The sequence below is a fragment of the Oreochromis aureus genome, linkage group 3 (genome assembly GCF_013358895.1).
Source record: "Oreochromis aureus strain Israel breed Guangdong linkage group 3, ZZ_aureus, whole genome shotgun sequence".
Classification (NCBI taxonomy): Eukaryota; Metazoa; Chordata; class Actinopteri; order Cichliformes; family Cichlidae; genus Oreochromis; species Oreochromis aureus.
Genome location: NC_052944.1, coordinates 88,159,596 through 88,174,234, shown reverse-complemented (window position 1 = coordinate 88,174,234; position 14,639 = coordinate 88,159,596). Strand labels below are relative to the sequence as shown.

General features: G+C 40.0%; 1 protein-coding gene and 1 long non-coding RNA gene across 3 annotated transcripts in view; one reads left to right on the top strand and one right to left on the bottom strand.

Moving 5' to 3' along the window:
* Nucleotides 1–14,639, bottom strand: part of LOC120438424 (myelin-oligodendrocyte glycoprotein-like) — a 357,354-nt gene that overhangs the window by 24,755 nt on the left and 317,960 nt on the right. The gene's annotated exons all lie outside the window — the stretch shown is intronic.
* LOC120438435 lies at nucleotides 9,213–10,284 on the top strand. The gene is made up of 5 exons (XR_005611896.1): nucleotides 9,213–9,253; nucleotides 9,351–9,401; nucleotides 9,487–9,531; nucleotides 9,757–9,866; nucleotides 9,985–10,284. It is a non-coding gene; the product is annotated as an uncharacterized LOC120438435 (long non-coding RNA).

Sequence of the window (14,639 nt, the reverse complement as noted above, 5' to 3'; positions counted from 1 at the left end):
TATATTTTTATTTACTTTTCACCACTTTTCTTGACATAACTTTTGTGATCCACACCATTTTGCTTTCATTATTGAGCATGGCTTGGATGTTTTTGTCAACATGTACAATCTGATTGTTAGATAAATTGATTGCATTCTATACAACTACATTTAAATTACGTCTGTTTGTTTGTTTGTTTTTTTCTCTACAGATAAAATGATATGCCGGTGCAGGCTGCCTTGTAGGACAACAGGACACTTTCACTGCCCTGTCTGTAAGATTACAATCATACGGGCGTGGGGATATGGCAAGGCATTTATTGTCTTGTCAGCATTCTTCAATGCCAAGTCAGCCACCATTATCAGGACTGCTCCCGCTGAACTCTCCGAGGAGACCCCTATTCTTCCGGCAGTACTCTTGAGGAGCCCCATCTCCCCCAAGGTTTTGTCTTGGTATCTGAACCATTTTCTGAATCTTTGTTAGAACATTCATATGCTCTACCCTCTGTGTTCAATAAAACTGCGGCTGATGGAAAGTCCATGAAAATGACATGCCCTCACTGTGGCCTTACTCTTCGTACCAAAAACTACAAGGCTCACATGATGAGGAAGCACTCCAACCGATCAATCGATGTTTCCCTGGCCAGTCATCTGCAGTGTGTTTGTGTAGATGAAACTACAGGGTTATTTGCTGTGCAGAGAACTGGCCATGGGTTTTCTGTGCCAGTTCACGTTCAGAGGAAAACATGGGGGATGTCTCACAATATCAGATGTGAGCTGGAGGAATGTCAGCAATACCAGTTGCTGGCCCAGCGGAGCGGACTAGGCTTCAGTTTATGTGAGCACCTTCACTCACTAGATTACTGCCGAGAAACTGTAAAGGAGGTTTTTCTTCAAGAGCACATCGTGATGGAAATGGTGGACCTTAAATGTTTTGGAGAGGCCAAAGCTGCTACATGCATAAAGAGACAGAAAGCTGCCCAGATGGCACATGCTCCACTTTGTGTGAGGGTGGATTTTGGTGGATCCTCAACACAGATCTGTTTGTCTGTATTTGAGCTGGAAATACACAGTTTCTGCCGTCTTGGCAGAATATTTGTGACTTACAATGCTCAGAGGAACACATGGCATTGTGCTTGTGCAAAGCCACGAATATCATGTCCTCATAAAAACAAAGCTAAATGGCATCTCTTCCAGACACAGAGAGACATCTTCAAATCAACTGTACCACTATCATCAGGCACCCCATCACAGATGACTCAGGAGAGTTCTTCCTTTGAGGACAATGCTGCTATCGAAAGAAGTATCCGCTATATGTTTAAAGAGAAAAAAATTCCTGGATCTCTTCCAGAAAATGTCATCTCACAGAAAATGGATCATCAGAAACAGCTCTTTCCATGTGAAACGTTGTGCCAGGTGTGCCCAGAGCACCCAAAACTTGATGAGGCTGTTCTAGTTACCAATAAAGCGAGGATTGTCAGCATGATGGGAGTGATTGAGAGTAAGTTTTAATTTTTTCTTATTCAAATAAAGTTTGAATAAGATTAAACATCAGTGTGAAATAATTAGTTATAATTGTTCCTATACTAATGTTTTGACATTAATGTGATTTGTCTTTAACAGATGTTTCAACACACCATAGATTGTGTCCTCAGTGCCACATGGTCTACAGATACCAGGAGTGGACAGATGGGCTTCACAACTTTGACAACCACGTTGTTTTGTCTCTTGAACTCTGCCTTTTTCTGAGAGAAAATCTGCAGGTGAGGATCACAAAAATAAAATATACTTATCTGAAGATTGCTTTAAAAATGTGTTTGTGTCATTATGATATGTTGGTGCCCAAATTTAAATATCTGTGTAATCATAGTCTTCTTCACCCTATTGTCATATTACAGAACCATGTATCGGCTTCAAGGGTCATTGACTCATTGGAGGGCTTAAGAAGAGTGAAGTTTCCTTCTAGGGATACCATTTTTCATGCTTATTGCCATTTTGAGGCTTTGACTGACACAGACTACATGTACTCCTGCATAAACTGTGGGTTTCACCCCCCTGTGGTAGTTATGGACTTACACAGAAAAGGGGTGTTCAAGTTAGCAGGTAAGTTTAATGTACATTTGTGTTTATAGTTCATTGTGTACATTATGTGCATGTTCTTATGAGTCAATTTATTATAGTGAGTGACCTCAAAGCCCCGGAAGACTTCAATGGTGAACATGACATTGAAGGTTTTTGGAACTCTATTCACTTGGAAATGATAAGCCGTGGGTTTTTTCCAAGTGAGTGATGGCAAAAACTTATTGAAAGTCATTCAGTGTTTTAAAGTAATTTAGATTGTAATTAAAAACATGACATTTTCTGTAGGCGGCGTGAAGAATCCATTTTCAGTACCACCAAGTTACACGCACTGGGCACCATGGATCGGGAGTGAAACTCGAACAAGTGACATTGTGCTTAACACAGAGTTTCAAAAAGTAGGAACAAGCTCTTCACATGAAGCAAAGCTTAGCAGTGTCACAGAAGACCGTCTGTTGGATGAACTCGCCAAACAAAAGGTAACATTGCTTTTATGTTTTCAGAATATGTGACATAAAGTTCTGGGGTTGTTCCATTTACAGTTTTCCCTAATTACTGTCAGGTTGGAGTGGTGAGAAAATTGTGTAAAGCCTGCAGCATCGACTCCAAAGGCTCCCGCTCTGATCTCATCACCAGACTGAGGGAGAAGATGAAGAGCAGGCAGACATATGATAAGGTCTTTCAAAGCATATGGGCTGCCTCTGGTAAGCATCACTTAGCGATTATTAGAAGTAGCATTAAAATATGTAATTACAATCACAAACAACTTTTTAAATCTTTGCTTGCAGGAGGATGGTCTGTAATACTATGTCCACATGGCATTGTATACAGTGTTAAATTTAATCTTCGTGCTGAAAGTCCCCGGGATTTTGCTGACCTTCTCCTGTCCTGGAAGCACATGCCAAACGTCTGTGTTTACGATTTTGCAAGGGGTTTGGTGGCACACACCAATTTGCGGGTTCCTGATAAACTGCCATTTCATCCACATGAAGGTCGACTGGCTGAGCCCACTGAGGAAAATGTCAAGGCTGCACAGGATGGAAGCCTGAAAGTGAATCTTCCATGGCTACATGAAAGGATGGATAGTGTAAATGAAAATCCTCATCCTGTCACTGGATCATCTGACCATTATGTCCTGTATGACAGATTTCACGAGGGAAATACAAAAGATCCCAAGGACATATTACGCAGAATTCAACTTGTCCCAGAGCTGAAAGGCTGGCTGAACAGTCAAGTTGTTGAACAGTTCTTTGCAAACATGAGGAAAAGCAATTACTTTTTAAGTAATATGAGTCCATCCACACATGTGTTTCTGATGAGAAATATAACTCATCATTATAACACTGTCACCAACAAGAAACTTCTGGAGAGGCAGCTAAGACATGGTCGACTTGGAAAGATCAATATCTCATTGTCGGCACTGGGTCAAGCTGTCGTAGGTAAGTACATGCATTGTCTCATGACCAGAACGCTACCATTGTTCACATGTTAGATTTGTTCCTATCTGTGTGTGTATATTGTTTGCTTTGTGTACTGAGAGGAGTAGGAATATTTTACTGCTATTATTTGCTGCTATTTTTATAATCATCATTAACATTTCAGTATTAATAGTGATGTTGCATTTAGATGCATTCAGATGTTCAAATATATGGTTATAGTCTTTATTACAGGTCCAAGAAGAACCACTTTAAACGGCTGAGTTGAATCTATAATTTTAAATGTTTTTAATGCTTCTATGATCTCAGTGTTTCTGTGTAGAGGGCAGAGACAGGAAGTTATAGGCTTTTGAAGTTGCAGGCTTTTGCAGAAGTGAAACTGAAACCAGAGTTTAACTGCAAGTTAAGAGCAGGGTGTTATTATGCATGTATCGTTGATTAACACACACACTTAGTAGAGGCTTTTGATTAAAACATTTATTCAGTAGATTACATATATATTTCCAGTTAGGTTATTATATGTAAGGATGAGCCTCTGTTCTGGTGAAAGGTCAGAAGTGTAACGGGTGAGATGTGAGAGCATTTAAGGGCGAGACACACATACAGACACATATAGTGAGAGGTCATGACACGTACGCAGTACACAGCATGCACGCGCCCCCGCACGTGCACGCACACACACATACACACCATAGTAGATCTATTTTGGTAAGCAAGAAGTGAAGATGTGTTTTTGCTGCAAATGCAGAATTGTGCCGACGTACTTAGAGGAAGTGCACCAGAGCTCCCACAGGGAAGCGACAGCGAAGACGAGCTGAGGGGAAGCACCGACCCGAAGACTATGTTCTTTTAAAACTATGTTAAAGGTTGTTGACAGAACATTTGTGGTTTTGGAGTGACGTATGCTTTGTTTAAGTCTGCCTGGTAACAGGAAGACTGCAAACCCTATAAAGCCTTTGTCTAATGATTGTAAGTTTAGTTCGACGCTGAAATCTGCACAGCGGTCGGACTCACACATGTGTTTATTAAAATACTGTCTAATTGCACACCGGACCGGATCTGTGGTTATTTATGGATTCCTCTCTCGACATTGAACCTTAACAGTACCTAGCCCCACAGGTGTGCAGTAAACCCAGAGAAACCACAGAAACGGTGTTGAACCCAGCACCTTCAATGTCTGGTGACACTGGTAAAATTTCTTATTTTGAATGGTGATTGTCATATATAGGTGAAATAATAATCTTACATTCATTATCTTGTTGTAGTTGAGGGCTCATAAACGAATTTGTTACATGCTGTTTCAAATGAATTTCCTTCTATAAATAGTGCTTATTTTTCTTGCATTTGTATGCATTTAATATGCATTCTATGTAGTGTTCTGTCTGAAACCTGTTAAAATCCCTATAGAACCTCAGGTAAGAGTTGACAACAAGAAAGCCAATAGAAGGTCAACAGATGCAACTTTTCCTGACCTGTGTGGACCACCGTGCGAAGCTCTGACAAAACCTGAGAACATTTTGGCCAGCCGTCATCATGGTGTTTTGTACCGCACCCGGGCCAACAACAGCTTGTATGTTAAAGTTTTCAGATGTCGCAAAGTGCAACTTTTAGTGCTTATGTGATTTTGTCATCCACAGTCTATGACACCTCACTGTTTTTTTAGCTCAACTATGTTCTGGACATCAGCAGACCCAAAGATGAGCTGATTGTTGAAACGTCTTCTGGATGCATCACGCGGGCAGATTTTTGGACACTGGGTTTAAACAAACAAATGGAATCAACTGTAAGTATTTTGTTTCTATGAATATGAAATAATAAAGTGTACATTCCTTTTTTTGATGATTTTTTCTGTTTCAGATTGGAAATGGCTGTTTTGAGCTTATCACTAAAATTGTTCAGTCAAAGGTACCGTATATTGTATATGATGATTGTCAAGCTTTAATTGAAAGAGTTGTTGTTTTAAATGTGCTGTTTTTACATTCTAGGGGATAAGCATTTACATAGAAAATCTGTATGTCACCCGGACTTGGCTTGCACCCTATGGCTGTGATCCATTGCAGTCCTTTCCTGTAAGTGTACCGTCCTTTAAAGAAACAAGCAAGTAATCAAAATGATTTTTTTTTATAACTTTGGTGAGAGTTCATATACAGAATACTTAAAAATAAAATTGTGTTTCAGACTGATGCTCAGAGGATGGACATCATAGTTCTCCCTCTCTGGACACCTGGTCATTTCCAGTTGTGTGTAAGTCTTGTTTTTTGACACATACAAACTGTTAGAATTTTGCTATGTGTCTGAGATGTATTCAAGCTTTTATGACACAGTTTCAAAAGTCTTTGATTGTGATCGCTTGCAATGACATTGTTTTCAGGTTTGAAGTCATGGCTAACTGTCTTTTAGGTACTGAAGCCACCTAAAGAGAAATCCTCTTTCTTGACCCATTATACACAAAGGCAGGATTTGGTGGCCAACAATATGTTTCACTTTTGAGGTCACATTTTATAAGCATTTTTGGTTTGTTCCAGAATTTTCAGGAACCTGTTCAGTGTTCCAGGTTAAGTGCATCCCAGATCATGTTCTGCTGATCTTGAGTGTTCACACATACAGTACACTCACATGCTTTTTTTATAAACTATATCAGTATGATGCTTCAACATTTTATTCTATTTCTCATCTTCACATTCTGATCAAGTCAGTGATGCTGTCTTTAGATGAGTTTCAGACATAAATAGGGTCTTCAAATGTTCTAGTTTAACATAAAACACCATTAAATATTAGTTTATAAACTAGAAAGCGAAAATTTCAGAAGAAATTTTATGTGTGCCTATGCCGCTGCTAATCACTGTAGTTTGCCATTCATACGGCTACAGAGAGCAAAACTCAGAAGAGCAGCCATTCTCCACCATGAACTATGGTAAAAACAAACACCGCTCACGCTTCACAGATGACAGCTTACAGTTTTGTGTAAAGATGAAGTTACTTTGTACAGCGCCCGATTTGCAGGCGCTGTGCACACAGGTTCATGAGCAGAAGTCCCATTGTACCACGGCAGACCCGACAATGTTTGCATGAACACGCTTTGAAGCATTACATTATGGACCACTTTTCACACATGCATTCACTTTTTGTTTTTTATTATTTTTACACAGTGTTCTGAATTATGAACAATGGTCTACAGCCAATCCTGTGTATTATTATACAAACTTTGGTTGTGAGATTCAGATAACTATTTAATAAAAGCTAAATATTTTATATGAGAGTAAGAAAGAAAAGTATATCTTTGTGTCCACCTTTCTCTGTTAATGCCCTAGCTCCCCCCCCTAAAAGCTTTGCTAGATCCGCCCCTGCACAGTTACCAGCTGTCAGCTACACAAAAAAGGAGCTTGGTCTTTGTCTCTCAGAAACAACTCATAACTTCCCTTCAACTCATTCATGTCACCTAAAGTGTAAACCTGTTTCTCCATCACCAGTTCAGCTCTGATGATTCAGTAAGGACATCTCCTGATTTCATCTTCATGCTCCAGCAAACATCAGCTGATACTAGAAATTAAAATCAAAAGAATTCTAACAACAGCTGATCAAGCTTAAACGTGCTGCTGTTGTTTAGCGCGATAAATAAGAGCGAACAGCCGATCATTGATCAGTTTCATGATTGACGTTTCAACACGCGAGAGAATGACAGGGAGGCTTCGTAACGACAGAATAAATCATAATGTTTTCTCTGAATGTGGGGCGATTCCGTTTATGCGGCAGGGCAACTCTATGAACTAACCCTAATGAATAAAATAAAGTCCAACGTCAGTAACTTAGTACGCACACAGCTGTATATAAACTCCCGTGGCATTACGATTGTAAAAGGTCAACGAAAATAAATTACACCTAAATTCGGTTTATATCTGACCCAAATAGAGTGCAGTTCATAACTTCTTACCTGAAATTCAGTTCACCTCACGCTCCTGCCTTCGGTTTCCAGCATCATCTGCCCATATAAACGAAAAATAAGTCCAGCTAAAACACATACTGTCGGCGAGCGACCGGATGCTGACACGAGTTTCACCCGCCTCAATATAAGCCAAGCCTGGGTGCTTTTTCACGAAGGGTCGCTAGCGGCGCGAGCTAACTATGCTAGCTAGCCGGCTATCAGCAACACATAAGAGAACTGCTGCTAAATAAACTACACCTAAACTCGGTTTATATCTGACCCAAATAGAGTGCAGGTCATAACTTCTTACCTGAAATTCAGTTCACCTCACGCTCCTGCCTTCGCTTTCCCTGATCCATGATTGACCTCCACGTTAGCAAACACCGGTCGATCGGCGGTCGCGGCATGTCCTTTCTGTCATACACCGGTGGATAGCTGCCCACTGTTGTAGCTCCGCATTATAGCACCACCAAACAACTCAGTTATTTTTCCACATCCAGCTGTAACTCCGATTCTGTGCGAGCATTTGCGAGAGACCGGGAGGTGAAAGGAGAGAGAGTCCCTCGCTGTCCATTTGCAGCCAAGTCGCGGCAGCTAGCTAGGTAGCCGGCTAGCTGTCAGGCAGGACCGAAGTCGTCAGAGCATTGTCGCTAATATGGGATGTCTTGATAAAACAAGCAGATATTTGAAGTTTACACACCTACATTCTCGCCTGAAAATATCTTAAAAGTTTATTTTGTGACCTAGAAACACTAATAAAAGACATATAAAAGCGAAGTGGTGGCGCCATTGTTTAACACGGCAGAGGTGTGCTATGAATTGTGGGATATGGAGTTTTCCACCAAGCATAGAAGCCATTGTGTTTACCGTAACTATTCAATGGTTCGCGCAACCTTAAAACCTCAATGGTTCCTGAAAGCAGCGAGGCTGTGCGCGCCATTGATATTGTCGTCATTACGGTATCCAAATAAGGGTAGACAGGCTGTACCACTCCCGGCATACCACTAGAGAGAGCCAACACACCACAAATGAAGTTTGAAATTTGTTTCAATGGGACCAAAAGATGGCGCCAACACACCACAAATGAAGTCTGTTTATTTGGCGCCAAAAGATGAATTGGCCTAAATTTGCACTAAAATATTAATATTTAAAAAACTATAAAAGTCATAAACACCAAAAGTCATGACATAATAGTCCAGCTCCAGCCGCACAAAATGATCTAACATATGTAATCCTAATGTCAAAACTGTTCGGCAGAGGAGCGCGGGAAAATTTTCACTAAAATATTAATATTTAAAAAACTATAAAATTCATAAACACCAAAAGTCATAGCACACCATTCCAGATCCGGCCGCACAAAATGAGGTAACATATATGAAACTTTTACTCAAAACTGCGGGGCGTGATACGTGCCGAAATTTAGGCGGAAGATGGAGAATAATAAGAAGAAGAAGAAGAAGAAATCCGACGAATAGTAATATGTGTGCCTCTTGGCATAGGCACACATAATAATAATAAGAATAATAAATCCGACGAATAGTAATATGTGTGCCTCTTGGCATAGGCACACATAAATATGCCAACCTGAAATTAAAGCTGAAAATGCTTAATTTTGACCAACTGTGAGCATGTGACTGTACTTTTTCATTTTGTTATGTTGTTTTGTTGAGGTCGTGTTCCTAAGGCCTGTAGTTACAGTTGGTGCTATTAGCAATAAACATTTCACACCCATCATGATGATGTCTGTTAACTTGTGAATGTAACTGTCTTGAAAAAAGGAATCTTGCAGTGAAGCTCATTCCGGGCAGTGGTCAGAAAAAAGAGCTTTGACTTGAAGGTATGTGCTAGTTTAAGTGTATGGTGAATAATATGAATTACACTAGTCTTCTTTTAAGGGGTTTTATTAACGAGCCTTTATTTTCAATGTAATACAGGGTTTTCCAAGCCAAGACTATGGAGTTGACTGTGGGATCTTCATGCTGATGGTAATTATTCTCTTCTCTTCTTGAGATTCATACAGAAGCTAATTTAAGCTTCTAAAAAATGACATTTTATTTTTCTTCCAAATAGTCTGCTCTGTACGTGGCACTGGATGCACCATTTGACTATACTATAGTAAGTATCCTATTTACTTTCACAGCAATGGAGTCTTGAATCTTTTGAAAGTTGTTAAATATGTTTCATATTAATATTTTACAGTCAGACATGCCCTACTTGCGTAAATGGTGGTGCTTGCTGTTGATGGAGAACTTTGATCTCAGAAGGTATTTATATTTTGACTTCTGTTCTATGTTGTGTCAAAGTTTACACACCTTAACAATATCAAAATTTTCTGTTAAGCTCTGGCAAGCTATTTGCACACTGGAGAGAGGAAGCCAAAGCTGTGCTTGAAGGACAACACGTGCCCATTTTCAGACTGAAAAAAGCAAGAGTTCCAGGAAGTCAGTCAGGTCAGTATTCACTTTAAACAGTAGTGTAATTACATGATTAGTGACATTTGAATAACTGTTAAAAACTGTTCTGCAACAGAGAAATAGCTATGTTTTTATCCCCATTTGCCCGACACAGGAGCCAGCAGTTGTTGAAGATCTGCGTCCTGCTGTGCAGTGGGTTGTCCAAAATAAGGCACTTTTCCGTGGACACGTAACAATGCCAAAATATCTGTCCTTAAATCAAGGGGACCAGCAGAGGGTCTTAAGAGACATGTCAGAGGAAGAAGACACTGGAGCAAGGGACTTGTTCCTCTTTGTTTTTCAGTTTGCAGAGGACATGGAGCTCTTTTTGAAAGCATGTGCTGATGAGCAGGGACTAAGGGTCAGTGCTATGTTTGACATGTAATGGACAAATAAAGGCACTGGCTGTTTGTTATATTTGTTTCTTTGTTTAATATGTCGTTGTTGTTGTTGGTTTTTTTTGTTTTGCATAGTACAAAATTCCAAATAAACTTATTTCAAAATGTTGTTCACTTGATTCTATGTCCATACTTTTAATAAAGGATTACAGTGTAACAGCATTAAATGTAAATGTAACAGCATAAGCACTCTGGGCTCTATCCTGGCCATTTGTAGCCACTTCACTTATTCTTTTTTTTGACTACTTCACTGCAGTGGACCAAAAGAATGACACGGGTTTGATCTTAAGGATCTAATAGTTGTGTGTGTTTGTGCATGACATTGCAACGCAAATATGTATTTGCAAGATAGAGTAGAATAAATTATGACGCATCAAATATTACATAGGCTGCAGTGAATTTCTGTTGATACAGACTATTGAGCTTTGAGTTTCCCAGTCAAACTTAGCTTTGAAGCACATGCTAGAAACACTTTTACTCTTGTACATTTCATAACAAGACACCATAGCCAAAATATTAACAAAATATATATTATTAAAAAATTCAAAGCTGCAGCACATACAGCAACAAACACTGTTAGTAAATGTGTCCTGGAGTTTATGCAGGTGCAGAAAGTGCTGCTGCTGTAAGTAAGCCTAACAGCTTCCAGATCACTTATCTTTCTGGAAAGATGGCAAGAAAGGCATCACTGCTCATTTCTACAGTCTCCCAGATCTTGGAATACAATGCCTTTGTACCATGAAATCACTTCACAGTACTAAGAGTCCACTAAAACCTATAAAGAGAGTGATCCTCGAGGAAATGGGGCACACACTAGTGACCTCAACAATTGCAAGACAGCCTTTTCCCCGATGCTCAGATGGGGGGGAGTTTCATGAAAACGTTAGGACTTTATCACCGTTTTATCTGAAAAGTTAATGGTAATATATAACCTAACTGGCTATAAAGACTAAAAAATTTAAATACAATTTTGATTTTGATAAAAAGGATTTTTAAAGAGTCACGTCGGTAAAAGTAGATAAATGTTTTAAGAAATATACATTTTATAGCATTTTGTGAACATACACAAAAAGTGGCCATTTTTGGCAACGAACAAACTGAGAGAAAGTTTTATATTTTTTGCTCTCCTTGAACAAAAATAACAGTGCATAATAATCAGTGTTGATGTTAATCAATTAAATGTCCCAGACTCTACTATTAATAATACAGCAGTCCCTCGTTTATCGCTGGTGTTACGCAGTGGCGGTCCTAGCCTGTTTGGCGCCCCGGGCGAACACTCCCTCTGCCCCCCCCCACACACACACACACACATAAAACATATTAAGGATTATACATTAACATAAAACTGTTGTCGGAACCATACTGAATTTCGCCAGAGAAACACACACACACACACACACACACATGAAGAGAGAGAGAGAGAGTATGGATTGTATGCAAACGGCTACCAAACAGCCATCATAATTCATCATACAATGAGAACAGGACAAATCAACAATTGACAATGATTAATTACTATTAAAGTCTGTAACATAATGTCTTGTTTGGAATTTAGTCTGTTACTGTTACTATTTTTACCATTTCTTATTGGAGCAACTGTAATCCACATTATTTCCTTAGGGATTAATAAAGTATGATTCTGATTGTTTCAGGATGACCTGCCATTATCCAATCACACATCTGCTTATGTGTATCTTTTGCTCGTTTCTCCTCCTCTTCTTTTCTCTTTTTCTAAACTAAGCACCTGATGGCTTTGAACTTTTCTTGTCCATCTTCCATTTTGCACTCCATCCTCCAACCCGAGGATCACCACAACATAACCTAACAGACCTACACCTTAGTTCACAGATTCACTTTGTCTAAGGTGTATTTCTGAGATTTCACACAACCCAGGATTCAAATCATGAATACATAATGGGCTTGGATTTACATTATTATGAATGAAATGTGCTCTATTTGGAAGCAGCCGCCCCCCCCCCTTTCGGCGCGTTGTGTGTGAGACTTTAAATCATCAAACTGTAAATTATAAATTTTAAATTGTCATTGATCCCTTTACCCCGAGTCCTAAAGTGTATATTTATTTTCTTACTCTTCTTATAGTTATTATTTGTTTACTTGCACTGCTGTAACTGGAGCCCGTCGTCTCGTCTCTCTATATACTCGACTGTATATAGCGGAGATGACAATAAAGTTTACTTTGACTTCAGCAGCGAGTAGGCGCACCGAGGGCTCTCGCGCTCACTTTTCGCGTATTGAATTTCGAAAAACACCAGTGCAAATTATAAGTCTGTATCATGATGTCTGGTGTTTTCGTGTTTGTTGGTTTGTTTTATTTTGTTTTATTTTGCGAGTTGATTATTAGATGCTGCTCCAGCCAGCCAGAGAATCCCCGCCGCCCGCCCTCTCCTCGCTGTGCCGCAAGCAGCAGGTGCACCTCATAAGCGGAGGCGCCCTTACTCCCAGCAAATGGGCGATAGAAAACCGATCGGTGCCTATGCCATTCCCAATATGCGCTGGCATGACGTCTGGGCAGCATGAGTACGAGCAATTTTTTTTTTTTTTTTTTGCCGATGCCCGTGATGCCGCCCCCCACCACGATGCCGCCCCGGGCAACCGCCCGTGTCGCCCGTATCTAAAACCGCTACTGGTGTTACGTTCTAAAAATAACCCGCGGTAGGTGAAATCCCTGAAGTAGCCAACTTTATTTTTTACAATTATAGATGTTAAGACTGTAAAACTCCTCACCACATGCTTTATACACTTTTCTCAGACAAGCATGAACATTTTCACAATGTTCTCTTTTGTTTAAACACTCTTAGAGTTCAAACCTTCGTAGAAACATAAGTCCAGTATTATGGAATGAAACCAAAAGGTGCATTTGAGGGTGCAAAACGTATCGTCGGCATTGTTGTGTTTGTTTGGGAGAAAAGCTACAAACATACAGTACAGCACTTCAGAGTTACACTGCTAGAAGATTTATGTAAATTCGACAAGCTAAACGCATTCTGTACTGTACAGCAGCGGTCCCCAAACTTTTTTGCACCACGGACCACTTTAATGTCAGACAATATTTTCAGGGAACGACCTTTAAGGTGTCGCGGATAAATACAACAAAAGAATAAAAAAGAAACTGTGGTATTTTGTAAATATAATAATAAACGTGACTTGAGCTGTGCGCCAACAACAATGACAGTGACATCCTCCTCTCTGCTTCTTAATGCTCTCTGGTCGCTATGGTAACGCGTAAATAGTTCTTTCAAAATAAGACACACAACTACAACCATACATTTCACACCGGAGCCTCTACTCTCGCGGAATGGTACCAAAGGACCGGTCCGTGGGCCTATTAGGGGCCGCTGCTGTACAGGAGACACTGGACTAGATTGATTGACAATGGTATCAGAACGCACAACACGATGTACTGTAAAAAAAAAAAAAAATCAGTGAAACAGCGAGTGTCGCGGAAAGTGCGCCGCGTTATAGCACTTTTGGCCACGAACAATTTAGGGGATGGTGAATTTTTTTTGAACAAACCCAGAGTGTTAAAAACCCCCCACTTGAAACCATTTTTATTTCTCAGCAGCATCAATAGTAACAAAAACGCAATTTAGTTTTTGCTGTCAAAGTCGATTTAACTGAAGTTACGTGTTTCCGGTTAGTGTGGAGGTCACGTGTATCCGGTTACTGTGGAGCTCCACAATGGCTGCAGCCAGATGCTCTTGAAAATATCCCGCTTGTGGAGGATGCCATCTTGCAAATTTGGAGCCAGAGTCTGCGCAGTAGTGACTTGAGGTGGAGCGACTGTGTAACGCTCCCGCCCACACACCCGCTGGACATGACCGCAAACACGCCCCCCTACACTTTTTACGTAGCCCGGCTGCTCGAGTTTTTTTGCTGGTTTACCGCGACTGACGACTCGTTTAATTAAGGTAAATACAACCATGTCACTGTTATAAAAAAAAGACACACAGCTTATCATCTTATAGTTCTAAAATCACTTTGTTGTTAATTCGTTAGCTAGATTAGCCGCTAGCATGCGCGCTGTGTTGGAGGCTTGTTGCTAGCTAGTTAGCGATGCTACACACCTGCTACTCTTAATAGTCTTCAACACTTATTTTTTTTTTATCCATTTTTAGACAGCGATGAGATCATCTGCACACTCTACAGAAGCCCAGAGTTACTGTTAATATCAAAAATATAATGCTGTCCTTTGAGATTTTAACATAAGACTGTGAGTGTCATGGATCTAAAACTGTTTAAATCCTAAGAGCCCTCTACAGCCTGGTAACATGGAAACTTTAAAAACATGAGCAGAACGTTTCAGTAGTGTAGTCTAATTTGTTCTTATCATTTAATAATAGAGTCCATATTA